General features: G+C 41.2%; 1 pseudogene; it reads right to left on the reverse strand.

The window, feature by feature from the left end:
• LOC112577334 overlaps positions 1-22,674 on the reverse strand; it is a 37,021-nt pseudogene that overhangs the window by 3,130 nt on the left and 11,217 nt on the right.

A 22,674-nucleotide genomic window follows, 5' to 3' on the forward strand; every position in this document is an offset into this window, starting at 1 on the left:
TTCCTTCACCCGCTGATAAACTTAGAAATCGAAGAAATTTAAGTGTTAAGTTATCTCACCTCGACCTAACTGAGGTTCTCGCCGCAAGGGAGCGTTTCTGATGTCGGGCTGGAGCTCTCTGACGGGTTTCCTCAGAGTATCCAGATCGTAGGCGTTCTGGTCTTCCTCGCCTGTAAGATCAACCACGGTTGGTCAACTACATGTTGTGCAACGAACTTTTTGGGGTGGAACTCAGGGCTTCTGCTAAGGCTAAATTCCCCAGGGACCCCTTCTTCAGATTTTTAAGGGGTCCCTGTTCTTCGCCCAAATTGGAAGGGGACCCCATTGACGAAAATTGAAGGGGTCCTCCGAACTTTTAATGCGTACTGTACGCAATTTTTTGCGTAAGCAGAAGCCCTGAGTGGAACCCTTTGTTACGGTTTGATCTGATAAAGTACCTAAGCAAATACGAGTTTTGTTGTTGTTTTTTCTGTTGTTGTCGAGGGCAAGGAAGAAAGAGAAAAATAAGACAGACTACCGAAATAAGAAATTAGTGACAAGCGACACAGTCAAGCAAAGTATGAAGATAATGACAGAAAGAAATGCACAGTGAAAACGGAAACTTGAAGTACTGACCTGCACCCTCTTCGTTATAGTAGATAACATTTTCTCGGATGTCATAGTCATCCTCGTCCTCCAAGACGACCTTCTCCAGTTCCTTCTTTCGGCAATAAGTAAAGAAGAGGACAGCGAACAGGACAATGACTGTAACGAGTAAATAAAAACAGAAATGACCTGGTATCCATGGCAATTAAACGATCGTAATAACATTAACCCAGCAATACAGCGTATTAACAGAATTAAATCCCGTTTGCTATACCGGTATTCTCTCATGGAACTTTCTACCTCTGTATTTTCCCAACGTCTGTTCCTGTGTCTGTAAGTCTGTGTGTCTGCTTGTCTTTCTCATTCAAAGCTTAGCCTCGAGTAAACTTCTGGTCCTTGACCTCATGCAGCATCACGACTAGCTACAGGAAACGACTAGTTGTAGGAGACATGGATTAGACTAAATTCAGTAAACGTATGTTGCAGCTGATCCCGTGGACTCCTGGAGCTGTGCCGAGAATCGAAAGCTACGTCACTGTTTTCACAGTATTACTAGAGCTAAAGAAAGTAGTTCTTTGGACGAACTATGTGGAAACAAATCGCTACCTGTGTGGGTTACTTACGTAATGCAGCAATGATAGAGACGACAATAGCGGCGATGCCTCCTGCTGTGATCCCAGCAGAGTCGTACTGATCATCGTTAATGCCGCCGCACATCGAGGACGTCATGTAGTACTGACACAGAGGCCCGCACCATTCAGGCGGGCATGTGCAGAACGCACTTCCGTTGTTAATGCTGCATTGCACGTCATTGAAACAGGGGTTGGGCGTGCAGTCAGACATGCATGTCTTACCACTATAGTGAGTGCCTGGGTTACACCTGAGAAAAGGAGACAACCAAATAGGTATACCTGGACCCGCAAAAGTCATGCAACCTTGCGTTCGTTTACACCTAAAGATATCATGAAGTACATCTGCAGGCACAGAGAGGAAGCAGGCCTTATGCTCGTGATCTGACACGGAATATGTTATCATTGGCTCTTGTGTAGATGATTGGTACATGATCTAATGATACAGATATCATACGCACCTTTCTAAATAAGACGGAAACAATGCTTGTGGAAATGTTTTACAAAGCATTTTTAATTAGCTGACCAATGGCAAGCTACATTTTGTTTATCTGTTAAAGACAAAAGTCGGGAAAGAGTTTGAATGTATATGGTTTAAAACAAGGGTGTGTGTGTGGGGGAGAATTCTCTGTCTTTAATCTGTATACTCAATAAATTGCAGAACTCTAAAAATTAATATGCGAAGTTTGATATAGAAATATGACCAAACAAACAAAATGTTAACATGCAAGCTCATTATTCTGCGAAATTCCTTTAAAGCTATTGTGATCGATACATTGTCGTCCAACAATCTATTGCTAGTTATAATGGGATCTCAGAAAGGGCAGAATAAATGAAGAATACCAAGAGCAGGTAATGATCCTCTTTCGCCTACCTGCATTCGGACATTCCCCACAGAGGGTAGCAGAAGGTACCCAATGGGCACAAGTTACTAGCACAATCGTTTCGTGTGCACCCGTCCTTGACGTTCATTTCTAACGTCAGACTCACTTGGCCTGTGTTTGTGTTCTCTGACCGAGTCATCGGGAATCCGACATTGTTGAGGCGGATGTCCTGGACGCACGCTGTTGGTCAAAGAAAGAAAGTTAACTACAGTGTGACGGTCAGTCAACATACTCTACCCACTGGTCACAGCTATTGGGACAGTCAACGTGTTACCAACTGGTCAGAAAATGACATTAAATTGCTGTAGTCTGGAATTGGTCATACAATCAAACTATATAGGTTTCATGATGTAAATGTATGTCTCTCTCTTCCTCTTCAAGCTGACATCAAATGCTTTCACTCCTTTTCATCTTTCTCTTTTGTCCTCTTCGTTCTTCGCATTCTCTCTCTTTGAGAGCGACTTTCAATCAATTAAAAGGAAGGACTTATTGGACACAAGACAAGAATGAACATACTGTCAATAAGATTCCTATCATAAACCGTTTGGCCTTGAAGACTGCTCATAACCGCTCCTACAGTGGCGGTGTCTCGCAAGGTCACTGAAAAGTTTCCAGTGGGATTCCCCCGAGAGAAGTTGTAGTTGCGTCCTTCACCTCCGTCTAAAATGAGTGTCACGTGCTGCAAATTTCTCATGACTCTGACCACGTGCCACTGTCCATTGCTGACATTGCCGTGCGACAGCTCCAGAGTCTTCTCAATGTCATCGAGGTTATAGATGACCTGCAGCGTGCCGTTCTGGATCTGAAACGAAAGCAGTTGTGAAGTTTATGGTGGTTTGGTCACCGTGTGTCCGTTTGATTACCTCTAGGGTAATATTTTGTTGCTCTTTACTCTCTCCGTTTGTTTACCTGTACTGTGATACGCTGATGGCTATTTGCTGACTTATGATGTGCATTTGTTTACGTGCAGTGTGATGTGCTGGTCACGTATATTTACCTGTACTACTATGTACTGGCTGCTGATTCTGCCGTAGGTGGCGAAGATGACTCCGGTCTTACTACGTGTGCGAAACATGGCTTGCATCTCCACCTTGTAAAGGGGAAGGCTGGTCAGCAAGCTGGAGCTCAGAGTCCACGTCAGGTAGGTGGGCGCCTTCCCCAGGTCTCGAATAGTAGTCGCTAAATATCAGAACATATTTACAAAATTCATCAACTTGACTTTTTTTTTAAACTCAGATCGACAAACCTTTACACTAACCACAAGATTTTTTTCAGTTCAGCATGTAGCAATATTTGCAAACGAATACATGTACACAATTCAACCTGTATATTACATGATTATTGGTTAATTGAACGCTCTGCCAATAAAGGGAGAATATATTTAGTAAAACTGTCTGCTCAATGTTATTTCAGTTGCTAAGGATAAAGAGGCAGATGAATGGACGGCCAATTAAAAAAAAAAAAAAAAAAACCCCAACCCAGATAGGTCTTACCTGTAGTACACTGATCTCCCCTCCATCCCGGCTTGCAGACACAGGTGGCCTGAGGAGGTGTAAGACTGGCTGTGCAAACACCATTATCACCACAGGTGGCACCGACATATTTCATCCTCTCGTGGGCAGCCGTTCTGGCCAGAAGAGACGCCTGCGATTTCTTTGTAATATAGGTCATACAGCTGAAAAATAAAAAAACCACTGGTCGTGCAGCTGATAAACACATACAGCTTATCTGATCCCTTTTGCAAGTGTTAGAAACAGGATATTTTTATGCCTATGAAAATATTTAGAGTCTGGCAAATATAAGGCATCTATAAAGTATTAAAGATGCCAAAAGACATTAAAAGGTACTGCTAATACTTCAAAAATGCAAAGAACTGTTCACAAACCAGTCAAATATTTATGTGTGCCTGTAGAAGCATTCTATGCGAGATACAGCTTTCGAAATACCTCAACATTTTATCTTAAAAATCCTTCTGAATCCTACAACGAAACATTAACAATTAATGCTCACCTTACTGTTATGTCGCAGGTTACGCACGCAGCCGTTAAACCCTGTACCCACTACGTTTCGTGGGTAGGTAGTAGACGGTTGTCTTCCACCTACCTGAAGCAAAGTACCCACGTTTAGGAATGAGTAGGTACCCGGGGTGTTGCCTGTTGCTCGACAAGGGCGGTCGTCTAAAGTACCGCCCCCGCTCTTCGCGGCAGCGATCTCGCAGAAATCAACAATCATCTCCACGTGCTGCAGACAGAAAGAAACACTGTTGTGTCGACACCAAGCAGGGATCTTCCCTTCATGATCCTCTACCAGCTGATCACGTCTTTATTTTCTTGAAAAAATCCTTTTAAGTTGATTTTTACAATACTACATTCTTGGAATATGACAACTGAATCGATGGAAGCGAAAGCACATCTGGCATCAGTTTCCACTTTGCAGTAATCAAATTAAAACACTTTTCAATCGCTGATCGTCGGTGGAGAGTCTGCAGCAAGAGAGATATTATTGTTAGCTGTGTTTCAATGATCGTCACTAACTTTGCTCACTAAGGGTCTACTCATAGGTGTCAATTCTCACCATTTTTCCCACTTACCCTTTGCCTACCCCGTTTCTTGCAATATAAAAATCCAGCAATGAGTGAAGTAAACACTAACCTTGCCAGTTCGGATGATATCGATGCGGTGCCACTTGCCGTCTGCCAGGGTGCTTATGACAGCATTTCCGTTCGCATTTTTCCCGTCGACGGTCAAGGTTGTGGAGCCTGACCCGTGGTCGATCATCAAGACAGGAAAGCCGCCCCGCAGCTCCAGAGAGATGAAGTCAGGTGGCTGGTCTGCAGGAGGTGTGACCTTGGGTCCGTTGTAGAGAAGGAGACCATCCGACTGCAAACACGAAGAAAAAGTTACAGAAGACTGCGTTCTGGATGTCCATGTTGCGCATGTATAAAAGTTAAAAAGAACTAACGATGTGTAGTGAGAAAGATGAACACGATTAGATTACACTGGCTTCAAAGTCTAAGAAGAAAAAGAAGTTAATAGACAAAGTAAAAGCTTAAGCTTATAAATCTTTTCGCACTCATCCACTCTTGTTCTGGTATGTACAATACCTGAGTAGTGATGAACTCGATAGAGGTTTGGCCGTCCTCGCACTGCTCCAAAGTCGGGTACATCGCGTATGACTTGCCGTCGAAGCTGTGCCGCAACTGCTGACAGCGCGGGCCATCATATCCGGACAAACACAGGCACCTGCACAGTCACGAGGCATAACGTTCTTGTTTTTACTATTACCCTCGAAAAAATTATCAGAAGCTCAGAAATCGTGATGTCTTTAAAGACTGATTTTAATAAGCCCATTCCCCTGTTCTATGGCCATAACCATCTGCCATTTATAAGCTGTTTTCTTTGTGTCCCGAACCGCTGCACTGTTAGTAAGGCTTCTATCTCTTTCATAAGCGTCCTCTTCAAACCTGAATATCCAAAGAAATCTGTGTGTAAAAACGTTAGTCCTCTCAGCAGACCAACCTATCCATTTTTTTTAAAGGAAAACGGGTACTTACGACAGAACTCCGAAGTCATCTTTTTGGCACGTTCCGCCGTTGTAACAGTAGTTTCCAGAACATTCCACAGGGTCAGGAAAGTCCTTTGCACGGCACCCTTCCCTCGCCCTGACAAAGGCCTCGACCCCCACGAACGACGTTCCGTTGGCATTGACCATTGCGGGGCGGCCGGTGATATCGAGGTAGTTGTAGCACCCGCCTTCAAAAATCTCTTGAGCGCACATGTCAATGGGTACTTGGCTAATGCTGACACCAGCAGTATTCTCAAACTGACAGAAACAGACATGAACAGTATAAGTTTTGTAAATGAACAGAAAGCCGATATCGCAAACCTAAACAGAAGACTTTAATTCCTCAACTCCCCACGTGATTTCGAGACGTCGTCACTTTAATATAAAGCAATGATACCAGAGATGATAAATAAGAGGATGTCATGGACAAAGGTACTGTGCGGCCTTTACCTCTTGCAGGTTGTTGACGACCAGGCTGTCGGTCTGCGAGGACTGGTAGTAGGGCGAGCCGTGAGCCGTGTAGCGTACGTCGGTGTAGTCACCGCCCTCCACGTCCTGCACGCTGATGATCAGAACGTTTTCCAGCGCCGTGCCCAGCTTCGCTGCCAACAACTTCCGGAACTTGTCGTAGGGACTCTCGCCGTACGTGCTGGCGTCCAGCGGCGGTCGCTTGATGAAATCCTCGGCAGAGATTCCTGGAACGAGATAAAAAACAAATTGTCTTGTTGCCATGGTTACAAACAATTACACTAAGGACTAGTTAGTTGGTTTGTCGGAAAAATACTTTCACCATGAAGAGAGAGGAAGGGGGTAAACCGGAATACCCGAAGAAAACCCTAGACAGGTGTCACCTATATGTGTCCCTAGACAAAATCTGAACCGAAGCGAGTTATTTTAACCAGTAGACTCCAGCACGCCACTCTTAACTTACCAATGACACTTTATATTACAGGAGAGTTAATGGAAATAGTTTATTGGTTAATAAAAGGCATATGGCAATGACTGATCTCAAAGACAATACATTTTAAATGTAAGAACAGATTTTTTTTTGTCTACACAAAAATACCCTTATTGAAAATGAATAACCTACAGTGGAAATACTCGTCCCTTTTAAGTGATTTGTGTCGGCATTCCCCCAAAACAAATACAAAAATTAAATTAAACTATTATTTAATTCAATATTTCTGTGCAGTACATAAGACACCACTTCTAAGCACAGCATCATAAACGTGTCCCACTATAATCGCGCCAAAGCTAAGGTTTAAATCCATTTAGTTCACCAGATAATAGATCTTTGTGTATGTCCATCTGCACCTTGACTATCGGTTACCTTGGAGACGTACGGCGCCAGAAGATCGGACGGCCTCGTCGCTGAGGTCGTTCACAACAACGGAGACGGTCGCGACGACCTTTTCTTTCCTGACATTGTCTACCACCTCGACACTGAAAGTGTACTTTTCTTTGTCGCTGTTGCTAGGCACACCTTTCTCCATGACGATGGTACCGTTGCTCTGCACCCTGTACAAAACGTGACACTGTACAGGCTGACATATATCTAAAAATGTAAAGTTTTTCAACAGGAATCAGTTCTCTAGCAGGATAGAATAAAATTCACTCGGCATAGTCTGCATCTTAGGGACTTTTTTTTTATCAGACACCTTTGCAAAAATATAAAGATGAAACTGTAAAATCTGTAATAGTAAGGTAAGAAACAAAGTGAAATGGTGCATACGAAGGTGTATCATCAGGGCCGTGCTTAATCACTGGCTAACGAGCTAAAAAATTTCAAATTCCTTGTCTCCTTGTGCTTCTGGTATGGAGTGTTGTTTCAAATAAATACGTTCAGTAAAGAACTTTAAGGTCTGACTGCGGATTTTTCAGATGCACTAAATGGCGTACAGGGAATTCGCACATGGCTGAACTATTTTCGTCAAAATGGATTTTCAAGCTCTCTGGTTAACGGAGAGAAATTGCCGAAGATTTGGATACAGAACCAGTTTTTAAAACCCGAATTAGAAACAGAAGCAGAAAGTTTCATTATGAACAATACGAGAAGATTAAGGAGGAAGAAATGCTCACTAGGATTTCCACATTAAGTACTTCAACATGATATTGGTTCAACATTTGCGTCTCCTCAAAGAAGATTTTAACAATTACGGAATCATAATCAAATTTGGGATTTATCTACAACTTCAAAGAGTTGCCAAAGTCAGTGTTGAAGTTGCGTGGTAAGAATTTGGATGATGTCCTATGGGTACATGCTTGCCGAAAAAATGGACGCATTGAAGTCTACTTTTTACATATTCTGTACATAGAGACCTCAGTAAGATGTAAACTTTCCTCTCCATTAAAGGACGATCATTCGATTTTCCAAATTTATGGACTAACCTTAAAGATTTCCCTCACAATACCTGTGACAGTAACGTCATGAGAACGAAGTTTCTCGAAGTTGAAACTAATTCAAACGTACCTGCGGTCAACGGCCGAGCCAAGATGGTCTAAAGAATTTGGCCATACTCTCAATTGAGAAACAGTTTTTCTCGAGAATTAGATTTCAATGAACGTATTGCTGCTTTTGCTTCAACGAAGGCCAGGAAATTTCACTTTAACTATTTTTAGTGTCAAAAACTTACGTGTTATGTCGTATGTTTATGTTATTTGGTTACTAAATGTCTTTCGCACGTATGTATGTGTGGTGCAAACCCGTCGTCAACTCCACCACGATTGCAGACCCTTCGTTGAAGCCTATTGACGAATCTTAGAAATAAACGAATCGTAGGTTTATGTAGCAATGTGTATGCAGCGTGCTGTCAGTGATAAAAGAAGAAATAACCCTGTGAAGAAAAGTGTCTTTAGATCCCAACTAAAACCGTGACGATCGTGGTGTCGAGGGCCCTACGGGGGCTAAGAGCGGGCCTGTCTATCATATAATGCCGAGTAATATGCGGAATACTTTAAAACGCCTTCCACATCCACTTAAAAGGATTTTAATTTATTTTGCTCACTTGAAGTACGCCTCCATCCATTTAGGTTCCAGGAAGGTGAATGTTTTGTCGGGCAAGTCCCAGTCGTCAGGGTCATTCACGTAGACGCGGCCGATGTCGATGGGACCGAACATCCCTGTTGACAGTCACAGCGTGTGAAGGACACTTTATGCCTCACAATACAGTTTGCACTTCACGATACAAAATACACTTCAAGCACAGACTTTTTCTCAATACAGGTTGCGATTTAAGATTTATATCTTTATAGTTTTCAAAATTACCGATAAATCGATAACTCTCAGCATAGTTCTCTTAAATTTTAAACCTTTTCAAACTTAAGTTTTTTTTCACTTCTTTTAATCGACTGTCATTTGTTAGAATCTCTCACTATTCCTTCTGACACACAGCAATGACAAACCTTTGTAGTTGAAGACAAAGATGTCTTGATGCCCCTCTTTCATGGGGTTGTCGTTCTTGTCAGCGATGGTGACAGTGAGAGTGTTGGTTCCAGTCTGAGACAATGAACTTCCGGTCCCGTACATGTCCCACATAATGATGGGGATTAGATAATATTTGCGTTTCTCCCTGTCGTACGTCATCTTCGAGGTTATGACAGCAGTGCCGTTACCGTTGTCGCCAGCTATGAAATAAAAGCAGGAGGTACATGTACATAGAAATAGGCACTTGTTTGGTGTGTGCTATACAGAGATAACGAGAGAAGAGAGAGAGGAGTAGGTCCTTATATACATATATCGTAAGAGTCCACGTCGTTATGTGTTCAGTTCAGTTTAGTTTGTCCTATTAACTGGCGTCACTAGCTTGCGCCATCGTGGGTAGAAATCTGATGGAGCGCAGTAGAGGTTACCAAGCCCGCTGGTCCGGTCATCCACGCGTCTAAGGTCCCCCAGTGAACAGCCTGTCCACTCCTTCACGTTAGTCGCTCTGTATGCAGGGTTGTAGTTGCCCATGCTGGTTATAAAGTTGTATTGTATATGGTTAGCTGTGTGTACAAGCCCGTGTGTGTGTGTGTGGTTCACTAAGCCGCCCGAACGTCTCAAATGTGTGCTTACCTCTGTCTACCCGAAAACCGAAGGCCTGACAGACGTCATTGTCGTTACACGGCGCGAGATTGAAGCCGTAGGGGAAGCTGAATGGAGGCAGGTCTGGGTCCTTGGCAAAAATAGTCTGCAACAGTTTGTGAATGGCGTTACAGCTTTGCAGAACGAAGTCCAAATAGAGCAAAATCGCTTCTTAGTACGACAGCAAATGCTACGTTTGTTTGTATGAGTGCGTGAGCATATGTGTGTGTGTGCGCGCGCGCCTCTAAATCTGTGTGACATAGAGAAAAAGTTTAATTTTGAGTGACACAGGTTCACTATCAATCTACCAATGTTAAGTCAAAAACCAAGTTTATGAATCACCAAATGTATTATGTGCTGTTATTGGTATTTGTGTTTGATTAAAAATTTTGGAAGATCGATGGAATGAGTCTAAAAATCCACGTTTTCCACTGAATGTAAGATCTTCAACCCCACCCCACCTCCACCAACTTTTCTAACAAGGAATAGTATAAGAGCGCAATCAAGTACAGGTGAGAAAAGTTACAAATTGTGATCAAGCGTTATACCCCTTACAGATGCTTCAGGTGCGGGTTCTTTTCCGCTTCCCACCTTCACAGCCCTTGACAACAATTTACCTCAGTGCCTCATATACCCTACAGAAGTATTTGGTACCAGTCTGATCAGACAGTGTGCGAAGTATCAGTAGACTTGCTCACCTGAATGTCCCTGTAATTAGGGTCATTCTCCGGCACTTGCGGTCGGTAGTTGTCCTTAAAGGTCGGGTAGTTATCGTTCACATCTCCCAAAATAACGTTCAGAGTTGCTGTTCCAGTTTGCACTGGGTTACCTGGGTAGAAACAACAAAGTGCGAATTGCACAGCATAATGCGGATTACACATTTCAGCAACTTCATAACTGTGACTGTTTCCTCCATTAGAAAAACTAATGCAAAGAATAATTTAAAAAAGACACGATAGAAAGCCAAGCATTTGAGTTCATAATAAACATTGGTTTGAGAATATAACTTTTCCCTAAAAAAAAGAATACATCACAGTGTCTGTAATATCTGTAATGGATGTAGATGTAAACTAACAAATAAAGAAGGTCTGTAGCCAGGATTCACTCTGCTAGGGATGCTGACTTCAAGGCTTTAGACTTCAGCACGTGTCCATAGTACAAGGAGTGAAACAATTCTAATGTGTAATTGTTTAGAATCAGACCTTCGTCAATGGCAAGGATATGCAGACTGTATGATGGAGTTGTCTCTCGGTCCAGTGGGCGGCGAACACGGACCACACCGCTGGAAGGGTCAACGGTGAACTGACGTAATAGGTCTGTCTGGCGGTCAATAGAAAATCTGGAAGACAGCAGGAATATACAAGACAAAATGAAATGATCGAATGAAATGAGCAAATACATCTTAACGAGTAACTTAATATTCTATGTGCCTTTCTCTTTTCTTTAACGCTTCCTAATAAATAAAGGCGCTGCCGACAAAAGGAGAACAAATTTGTACTTCTACCACAAACGCAGTGTCAGTTCACTGAGGCATCCTCGTGTTTAAGCTTTTTCTGGTTTTAAAACCTGAAAACAAGTTGCTTCTCTATTCTGTATTCGTGCTATACAGCATCCAACGCACATTCATAACTATTGCCATTTTAGTCTAGATCCCAACAACTACTTTATTGTACCAACACTAACAAATTTCTGGCTTTGAAAGGAGTGAGTGATACTCACTGAAATACGCTGTTTATGCCTTCGTCTATATCCGTTGCTGAGAAGTTCGCCAAGAGATAGTCGACGACGACGTTTTCTGAGATATTGACGGTGACACTTTGAGGCTGTATCTGAGGAGCATTGTCGTTAAAGTCGGTCACCTTGATTTCCACGTAGCATGTATCAGTGAACCTCCCATCAGTCACCGAAACCGTTAGGTTGAAGAACCTCTCATTCATGGGAGGGTCGTAGTCTACGGCCTGTGATGTTTTGAAATGTCAATGTTATGTAAATGCAAAAATCATCTTGATAGACTATTTAAAAAACAAATCGAAAGAAACATAAAAGCTAATCATCATCATCATCATCATCATAAAAAATCAATTATTACACTTGAACAATAAATGGTCTGAGTTATTGGTAGGATCTAGTATTTTTTTTTTAACTTTCGTAATTGATTTTAGTTCGCAAACTAGTCCTTTGACAATACCTTCCATATCTCTGATAATTTCAAGAAAGAGACATTTTGACTGCAATCTATTTTTTTTCACACAAAAAATTACAATAGAGTTTACTGCTATTTACAATATACATATAGTCTATATTGTAAGGATGATTTTTTTTTTGGTGCTGTTATGTCGGAACCGAGATACGAACCAACGACATCCGATTATCAGTGTCGTGGTGACGGGTGTTTTAAGCCACTGCGCGACCGTATATATTTTGTGGAGATAAAATGTATGGCTAAACATTGTTGGACAGTGTTATATCTACATGTATATTTTTGTGAATGAATCAATAATTTTTTCAGTGAAACAAAGAAGAGTCGTGATCTCAGAATCAAGTCTGAATCTCGGATCGATTTTTGAAACCGATCAATCGATTGCTTAAGTACAAAAGCAATCGGCGTTTACCTTAGATAACACCATGTTTAGGCATGATAGGCACATGTTTTCGCTCTGTGCAGTAAATACAATAAGTGCCAACAGAATGATAGTGATAGAAAATCAGCATTAACCACGACTCCACGAGCACTACAAGAAACGTACTGACAACTGACCGATGAATCCACTCATAAATAATGCTTTGCACCCGGTCTTTTCCTGATGTGAGCAATGATGTCTGATGTTGATCAAATTATTTCAGACAGAAATACACTTTTTTTATTAGGAACTGTACTGAAATTAATAACTAATGAAAACAAGTGTTAACTATAGTTACAATTCTGTAGACGTTGCAAAGAAAAAAAAACATCGCGCCAACCTTCAAACTTTTTTAGATGAAATCATTGCCAATTATCCGGTTTCAATTTGTAAATCTTTAAGATCAAACCACGACCTTCGAGTAATTGAAATAATATATTATTTTCAAATACCTTGAACACTATGATGTTTCCCACGTTCTTCGTCGTCAAGATATCAAAGTATTTTCTGTCAGCTGACGATTGAAGGTCGTATATCAAGTTAGCGTTGACACCAATGTCCGCGTCGGTGGCTGTGACACTCACGACATTTCCGCCAACGGGAAGCGACTCCGACATCTCCACTCTGTCAGACATGTCAGGGTTCGTAAGATGTACATCGCTACAATGAATCTGCTTGCCTATACAGAGAGAGAAGAATTCAGGCTTTCGAGAACAGGCTATTCAAAAAACCCTACATAACAAAATGCCAGACCAATGCCTTTGACCTAGAACGTTGCACTGAGGACCGTTCTTCGTAAGACGGTGGGAATCGACGACGAGATGGACGGAGGAAAAACTGGTGAGAAATGTTAAGGAGTGGACTGGTTGTTCCATGTAGGACCTGCTCACTAGGCCTGATAACGATGGTTAGCTTTATCACCCGCTGCATCTTTGCAGCTGCTGTTCTCGACGACCAGCGCCGGTAAACCAGCTTAATAGTAAGTAAGCTGACCAATCAAGACATGTATTACCAGTGGGGAATCGAAGAACGTCACAAAAACACTTTTAGCTTTATCAAGGACTTCTCACTTGTAAATTTTCTCCTGGAAGATTGGCGGATTGTCGTTGACGTCAGTGAGAGAGATGGTGATGGTGCCGGTGGTGCTGCGAGGGGGAGTTCCCTTGTCGGCGAGTTTGACGACCATGTAGAGTTCGGGGTCCTTCTCGCGGTCCAGCAGTTCCTTGGCTACGTTGGTAGTGACGTAGCCTGTGTTGGCGTCGATGGCGAAGTAGTTGCCAGTGGCGTTCTTGGTGTAGCTATTGAGGATGCTGAAGACCACAGTACCGTTCTCCATGTAGTCCGGGTCGAACACCTGCACCAGCATCACAGAGGACCCTGTAGACACATGCACAAACAGTGTAATTTATTCTTTCCGTAAAAGTGCCACTATGACATTATGTTAGACAGCCTTCAGCATCATTATTGTGTTGAGTGGGATTCTATGGTATCTAGAACTGTTACATGGAGATACATATTTATTAGGGTGTGTGTGTGAAAGCTATTAACCTGAACGCTGGTTTCACATTAGATTCGTTCATAAAGTACTGAGTACAAAAGAATTTTTTTTCGTTTGGTGAACGATGAGCTTTATACTTTTTGGGGAGAGAGGAAGAAAATATTCAGCACATTTTTTGTTAATTACAATACGTAAAGGTTTATAAAAACTTTTTCAAAATGATATATATCTCAAACAGATGTATTGCAGCTTCTGGAATAAATTATACCGACGACTTTGTCTTGCTCAGACAATTTTAAAACTGATTCTATATCCGATCTAATTATGATTCTTTCAAAATCATAATCTTTTAATGAACCATCTTAATAGGTGGCCTTGTCAGTGATTAGAGTTTCAGGAGAATGTTAACTGTACTTTGGTTAGTACAACTGTAAACTGTGCTGAGGTCGTTAATGTGCAAACGTACTTCGTTTAGAACATCTGAGTGCTTAGTACAATTTAAAAAAGAAAAAATATGCTTTAGAAATACAGGGACAATGCATTTTGTATATAATGTAACTACATATACTAGCAAAAGAGGGATGTAGGATATTGGCTTTTGCTAGAGGAAGGAATGGTACAAGGAATTAGTATTTGATAGGTCTTTTTGGTGTCCCCCTGTACCATTCCTTCCTCTAGCATAAGCCAACATTCTACATCCCTCTTTTGCTAGTATATGAAGTATCTACAACACAAGACCTCAGTTACCAAGACAGCAAATACCATCTTCTCATAAAGAAAACTGCCGTACTAAGCCAATAGACTGAATATAGCAGACACCTGTACAACTTCCAGCTTATAACCGACACTAATATCCTTAAAACATCCTTATAAAAGTTGTGTCTCTCCGCATTTCCGCTTTTTTCTTGAATTTTTAGTGGTTGTAGTACCTATTGTACCGAGCACCACCATTTTTCTAACGTCATCGACATTGTCTTTAACTGTTTACTTGCCTGTGGCTTTTCATTTACTCCTCTGATAATATCAACTCTCTTGCTGCCCTTAATCTTCTCTGGCTAACACCATCACAATTTCTTCATTTTTACAAGTCGACCCTTCACATCAGTTCCAAACAGTTATGTGTTTCAACATTGTACTCCAATGTCTGCATTGTGATCATCGAGATATTCTCCTGACGATGTGACCTATGTGTTTGATTATTTATATATTTTACTCCAGTCCAATGACTGTACATCTGTCTGATTGACAACCCTGCCAAACGAATATGTAAATCGTCGACTTTGCATGCTAACACTGACAAAAGAATCCAATAATTCGAGAACAAATGCCTGAGAAAGCTGCTCGGAATGTTGTTTGCCGACAGGTGATGAACAGATAGTAGTATCAGCTGACAAAGTACTAAGAGGATGAAGAAAATGCAGTTCAGACACATTTCGTCACAGTCTGCAATGCCAACGCATTTTTTTTAATATATACAAGAAATATAAAGTATTGAAATTTCATTGACCATTTGACGGAGATCCAAGCTACCATGATAATGTATCTTTACTCCTAACTGTGTGCGTTAAATGTCTGTGTGAGTATGTATGCCTGCCTTGTTAGCAAAAGAAAAATTTCTGTCTTGGGTCTTCTCGACAGACAATAAAGTCTGATTTGATTTGATCTCGAAACATTTTACGAAGCACGAATGCCACACTCATAGGACATCAGGATCCACTACTCGCAAAAGTAAAGCGGTATGCACTGGCCTCATGACCAGGCATGTCACTCTGTCGAGTACATTCCTTCAAGGTACCTTGAAGTTGGACGCCGAGGTGGTCAGAAGAAGAACGGGCTTAAACATGCGAAGGAGCGGACTGATCGTTTTCTGTTAAGACCCTCTCATTATCTCTTGATGACAGGCGTGAGTGCGGGCCTTGTAAGCTGCCACGTGCTCCCCCGAACGACCAATATCAGCCAAGATACAAAAAAAAAAAAGAAAAAAAAAAAGAAAAAAAGAGTGGACAGCCTGTTTTATTACTGTTAAGCATTCATGAATTTCTGAGGCGAGCCATGCCGAGGGTCCGGTAATATATGTAAACAAACAAAATACAAATGGATCATATAAACGTCGAGTGACTGAGAAGAACAGAAATCAACTTACCTTTTTCTGAATTTTCGTTCACGCTGCCCACTAGCGAGCTGCTGACGAACATGGGGTCGTTGTCATTGATGTCTAGCGGTAGGACGGAGACAGAGGCGAAGCCACTCAATGGATTTGTCAGCTCGTCTGTCACCTGCACGTCGACGATGTACGTGTCACGCCCGTTGGGCAGGTCACGGTCGAGTTTGTCGGTGAGGAACAGCTGTCCCGTGGTGCTGTCGATTCTAAAGAAGCTCAACAGCGATGTACTGGTGATAGAGAACTGGAATTTGTTTGGGCGGTCCACGTCTGCGTCTGTTACGTTAAACTGAAAAAGTGCACACAAACGGACACACACACACACATTACATAGCATTTTACAGCTTTTCAGAAAAAATTCATTTGTCTTCTGCTTGTTAACCTAATATTTTTTCTTAACAAGTCCTTTGCATGGTTCATTTAACCTAGACCTTTCATAGATCTTGTTACAAAAAAGTTATGGAAAAGGAACATTAACTCAAGCACACAGATCCTTTAGGCACAAACACAGACACCCTCAACCACCACCATCACCACACACACACACATTCAGAGATTGGTACGAGAACAGCAGTAACATAGTGTGTTACGTGAAATGAAAGACGAAGGTCTTTATGTAATAACTTAAGCTGACTTAATAGAAGGATGGAATAAATTAACAGTCGGAAGAAACTAAAAGAGAAATGGAAATAACGAAGGGATGAAGGAAGAAAGCGAGCTTATAGAGAATATGCAGTAAGGCAGGTCTTCCCAGTTAGCGGCTGCCATTAAATTCTCTTACAGCAGGCGCCCTTCATACCTGCAGCAGAAGCCTTGGGTTGTTCCTGACACTTTGGTCTTCTTCAACGATATTTCTGATGATCAACGACGAGGGTAATAAGACGGGACTGTTGTCATTGACATCCGTAACAAGCACATTGACTGTCGTGGTCGCTGAATGTATTCCATCAAACGCTCGCAGTTTTAGTTGAAAAAACTATATTTAAAAAAAAAATAGATGAATGATGGGCTTAATAGTGGATACTGACTGGCGTTGGATGGTAGATATTAACATTATGAAATGTTTATGCGCTGTCTTTAGTTTTTATTTATAGGAAGGGATTTTTTTTCTCTTCTTATGCTAGCAGCCCGTCTCTCTTTTTTTAGAGGTTTGAGAATCAATGTTCTGATGCATTTGGTTCCAATGTTGGCTGTACATAATTTACCACTTTTTGTGTGTCTACAACCGACTTTCCTGCCCAATCCAGGCCTGGTCAGTCTGTCTGTTAACAACTAGCTCTCTCACCCTGTCATTGTTTTCGTAGTCAAGTTTCCGCACGAGAAAGAGACCCCCATTGCCTTCTCTCACACCAAATGTTGGAATCTGTCCGTTACCAGAATCAATGAAATAAGTCAGTCTATTACTGTCCGCTGAAAATGGAAATGGAAAATCGGTTATGAATAAAAAGAGTTAAATTAAAAAGAAAGAAAGAGAGAAATAATAATAATAACAACAAACAAGCAAACAACAAACACAAAGATCCAGGTACAACAAAACAGAAAACCATGATTGGGTGAAGGAAGAACAAAAAAAAAAAATTTAAAAAAAAAAAAGCGAGAAATTAAATACAGAAGTGGAAAAGCAAATGAATACTAACAAGTAGAGATCAAAGAAAGATTACACACAGCTGCCGTGAGCTCCAGCTGTAAGATAATGCTAGAAGAAAAGAAGAAAGATTTACTTACAACTGTCGGGATCTTCAGCCGTAATATAAGGCTCGATGAGCGTGTTGAGGTTAAAGTCTTCAGGCACTGTCAGGTTGTACAAAGTTTGTTCGAAGTAAGGAGGGTTGTCGTTAACATCATTGATGAGAACTCTGACAGTGACGGAACCTGCGACAACAAACACATAATGACTAGTGGTAACCTTGACACAGCTGGACAAATGCTGGCGGTACTCTAATAACGATATTCTCTAGATTATAATTAAGGGTATAGAAACAAACACGATACGGGAATGTGGCAACAAAGAGAGTAATTGGCAATGGCGTCAACGTGAGTAACATGTCTTTACTCCCTTCATTGTCGTCCAATGGTATGCTATTCTTATGAGCTCCTGACCCCCGAAGAAAAATATCAAAAGCGACACGTCAGCGTGTGCACGTAGGATAAAACATACAGGGTGCATATATTTGTGTGTGTGTGTGCGCGCGCATTTTTGTGTGGTCGTGCGCCGAGATGGATTTACTGATTCACATAACAGTAACGTAGAAACTAAGAGATACAAATTTATAACCTGCACGAACGCATCTACCCACCTTAGTTTTATATATATATGTGAGTTTTATGTCAATACGTATATGTGTCACCCCTACCTGTAAGTTATGTCTATACGTACGTGCGTGTCAAACCTTCATGTATATAAGATTCATGTCAGTGCCCAGGTGTATATGTTTGCATGTATTGTCTCTACCTGAATTTGGATTAGGGGCGACGTTTGGATACGCTGAGGGTGCCCCGTCCTTAGCGATGACGTTTATCAAGTACAATTCTTTCGACTCGCGGTCGAAGGATCGTTTGCTTTTGAGAACCGCAGATCGGTTATCTTTCCAGACGAGTTCGAAGTCCATGTTGTTAGTGCCGTTGTCGGCGGCAGAGATCTCAAATGTCAGCTGAGAAAATAAATAAATAATTAAACACAAATTTAAGCAGAAACGAACGAATTAGAAAAACAAACAGCATATCATTTTTTCTTTGGAATCATTCACTAACATACTCATCATGGTCACCTCCACCCCACAAAACATGGATACAATTACACATTCTTTATCTCTCGCACACACACAGATACACAAATATATACACACACTCTCTTTCCTTGCAGAACAAATATATTTTGTCGTAACACACAATATCAGTTATAAATACACAGTAGAGGAAATCATTAACAAGATGTCATGTGTGTAAAAGTCCTCTTAGTTGACATGCAAAAGCACTATCTGTGATGCTTTATTATATAAATCTTGAGCGAAAACCAATATGACAAAGTAAAGTATTCTGCATGTGAGGCTGCTAGATGGGAATCTAATTCCAATAGAAGCTGATCGAAATAAAGGCCTTGGCAGAAGATACCTTGCTAAAATCTGGAGTGACGTCCAAGTCCTGGCCGGTAATAGTCAGACATTCTTGCCCCGGGTCCATGTTCTCGGTCACCGAGCCCTGGAAGCGGCCATCACCGTCAGTTCCAACGAAAGTCGGCCGCTTGTTGTTAGCATCCAAGAGCTGTACTACAGGGTTGATCTCAGTGGACAAGGTCACCGAACCATAATTCTAAACAGCGTAGACAGGCAATGTTTATGACAACGTGGCGTATTTTCTTTGACATATGTCGATAGACAATTAACTAGACATACTTCGTAGATATGAAATGGCCAGTTTACAAAGTTTGCAAAATTCACAATTTGCATCTGTGAGCACCAATCCCACTAAATAATATAAAGAATGGCTCCAATCAGATTTGTGCCATTAGGGAGACTTTCTAGTAATGTAATAATTATAGTATTGGTGGTGAGTCATTCTTTGTTTTAATTTTGGTAAATATGACGCTTTTTGTAATATTACACAAGTATGTCCGAGTTCTTACGAGTTTTAATTATTTTACAGAAACAAAATTTATGTATAATATATCATTTTGAAAAACTATAGCCGGACAGGTTTTGTAAAATATTAGGAAAGCTATTACCTGTCGACCTAGTGCTGATGGATGTGCGTTTGTACATGGATATCTGTGAATGATGGATAATTGATACTGTCTTTATAACTAAAAGATACAGTGCTTTTAATGCTTTAAATTTTCGTTTTGTTTATAATAATTTTAGAGTTCGCCGTGGCAAATACATTGTTGAACTGTTTTATGTGTATATTGTCAATCTGTGATACCACCTGATAGTAAAAGAATAAAACTGAAAATAAAAATCGTCGGTGAATCTCGTCTGCATCTTTTACCAGACAGCGCAGGCGAACGATGTGACTTTGCTTTGTCTCGAAGTCGAAGACGCCGTTGGAGTAGACGGTGGCCTTGTTGGGGGAACTGTCGGACTTCCTGATGTAGAAGAATTGTGAAGTGTCGTAGGTTCCCGAGTTGGCATCGGCGAGCTGGAAGTCCACGCGCGGATCGTCTATGTTGGAGTTGCACGTGATGTCTTGTATAATGGGGAAACCTTGTGCCGCCGTTTCATTCACCTGGTGAGAATTTGAATATGAAGCATGCATGAAAAGTAATAGCGATTAACTTATTTTAACTTAATGATTTTTACTTCAGAAGAGTAATTGTTCGTAGAGGTCTGGTAACTTCCGGCTCTTCTTTTGCCTGCTGGTTTACTCCTTTTTCTCGGCCCTATATGGGGGGCAGGGAGGAAATTCTTTACGCCACACTGTGTAATTTGGGTTTGGATGCCAGTGTTCTCCCACCTCTTCAACCCCGATTAAAGTATAATGCTAAAAATAAGATCTGTAACCAGTTATCAGCGGCAACTGAGATGATAATTTGAAATACATGTGTACACATCAGTACAGTGCACACCCACACACATGTATCGATATTCAGAGATCGCGATTGAAGGTGGGGGTTCCTCTTCTTTTAGAATATTCAATAGATTCACGACAATGGGGGCTTGTCTAAGGGCAAAGGGAAAAGTTCTACTCACAGTGTACACCATTCCCGTGTAGTTCTTGTCAAAGCTGGGGGGTTTGTTGGAGCTGATTATGACGTTCACAGTAACTGAAACTGTGCTGTTAAGGGGAGGTACACCCTTGTCCTTCGCCATGACTCTCAGACTGTACTGAGTCTTCTGCCAAAAAAAAAAAAAAACCCCAAAAAAAACCGCAATAAAATAACATGAATGCAGAGCACACATATAGCACAAGGCATGATTAGAAACTGAAAACGGTACAGTAATGAATACAAACTGTAGAGATGTTGATTTGGGAAAATAAACTGACTCCCTGCCTTTCTTTTGAGGTATTTAATTATAAAATAAGACACTTAACACATAATTTAATGGGTTTTTTTCCAAGTGGCACATACATATATGTGTGAGCAGACAAGAAAAAAAAAAAAGAAATGGGTATGTCTGTGTGCGCATACGTGTATTTAGTTTCCATTTATTACAGGTACTTTCTGAACGGATAGAAGTACACTGTTATACCTCGATCGATCCATAAGCACTTCTAATTCTAAGGCATAACTTTGCCCACCCCCTAAATCTGCAAATAGTACCTATAAGGACCGTACGAACCCTGCCAAGAGCTTAGCCTGTCTACAGCCTAAAATCATAAAATCAAATGCCAAGTTAGACACTGCTATCTCACCAGCAGGAAAAAAAAGCCATAACCAGCAAATAAACCAAACCTGGCAGTACTGGCAGAAACAGAATTAATCACTAAGGAAACTGGATAATTATTTATATAGAAGGAAAAAATTCCAGAGTCAAATAAACCAGTGCAGATCAGCACGAGGAATCCGTAACCAACACAGTCCATCACCAAGGCGGACTTGACAGGTCCCCTTGGCATCGATAGCAAGTAACGACAGCAGTAAATAAGGGCACCAGCACACCATACCACCAATGCAAGCTTAGCAGGTCTCGTAGATTAACAATAGGTAAAAGGGGCACTAACACAGTTCACAATGCAGACTTGTCAAACACAGACACCAACAGAAAAAAAGAGGGCACAAGCAAGAGTAGATAACACCTGTGACGCCACAAAACAGCGACCCCTAATCACACCTCCCCTACCTTCCCCACCTTCACCATAACCACAGTGCAAAATCACCGCGAGGTGAAAGCACTTTCCCTTCCAAAACAAATAACTGTTAACTTAAAATATTCGCCACTATACTTTATGGGCGCATCTGATTCCATGTTAGCCATTTTTGTTTAATAATATCTATTTAAACTGGTTTTTTTTTCTTTTTTCTGTTGTCAGTTGTTTGCGTACGTGTGTGAAAGACGTTATCTGTGCGCGAGAGTGCGAACGTGCGAAATCGGGAGAGTGAGCAAAAGGGTGGAAGTCTAGAGTTTGAAAGTGAAACTAACACAGCATAGCACTGATTGAATAAGAGCAATAAGCTGAAAAAAAGAGAAAACAGTTAATTAATATGCTGCTGCTTGTAAGTGTCATTGTTTCTCACCCCTTGCTGAAGCAGTTTACCAAGGTAGATGAAACCGTTGGACGAGACGATGCCAAAGGTGCCGTTAGAGCTATCGAGGAATGGAATATTCGACCTCAGCGTTAACACCTGTGTCGTTATCGTAAGCACGGACTGTCAGGAAAGTTGTTCCGACCCTGGTGTCAATGGTTATGTTGGAAACATACTGGGTTTTGTCAAAATACGGCGCGTTATCGTTGATGTCCTGCACTTGGAGTCTGAATGCACACCAGCCTTGCAAGGAAGGATTCCCGCCATCTTCAGCATAAACAGTCACCTGTGGTCATCGATCACGTTTACAATAAACGATGTGATATGGTGAAAATATATCACTGATAAAATATTATTATTTTAAATCTAAATTTTACAAAACGACAAAATTGTTTTCGTAAAATTAACGAAAAGGTAAACAAAATAACATGATAAAAGAAAAAGGGGAAAGATGTGTTAATATAAATTGCGATATACAAAAACGACAG

Source organism: Pomacea canaliculata, linkage group LG12, assembly GCF_003073045.1.
Source record: "Pomacea canaliculata isolate SZHN2017 linkage group LG12, ASM307304v1, whole genome shotgun sequence".
In the NCBI taxonomy this organism is placed as follows: domain Eukaryota; kingdom Metazoa; phylum Mollusca; class Gastropoda; order Architaenioglossa; family Ampullariidae; genus Pomacea; species Pomacea canaliculata.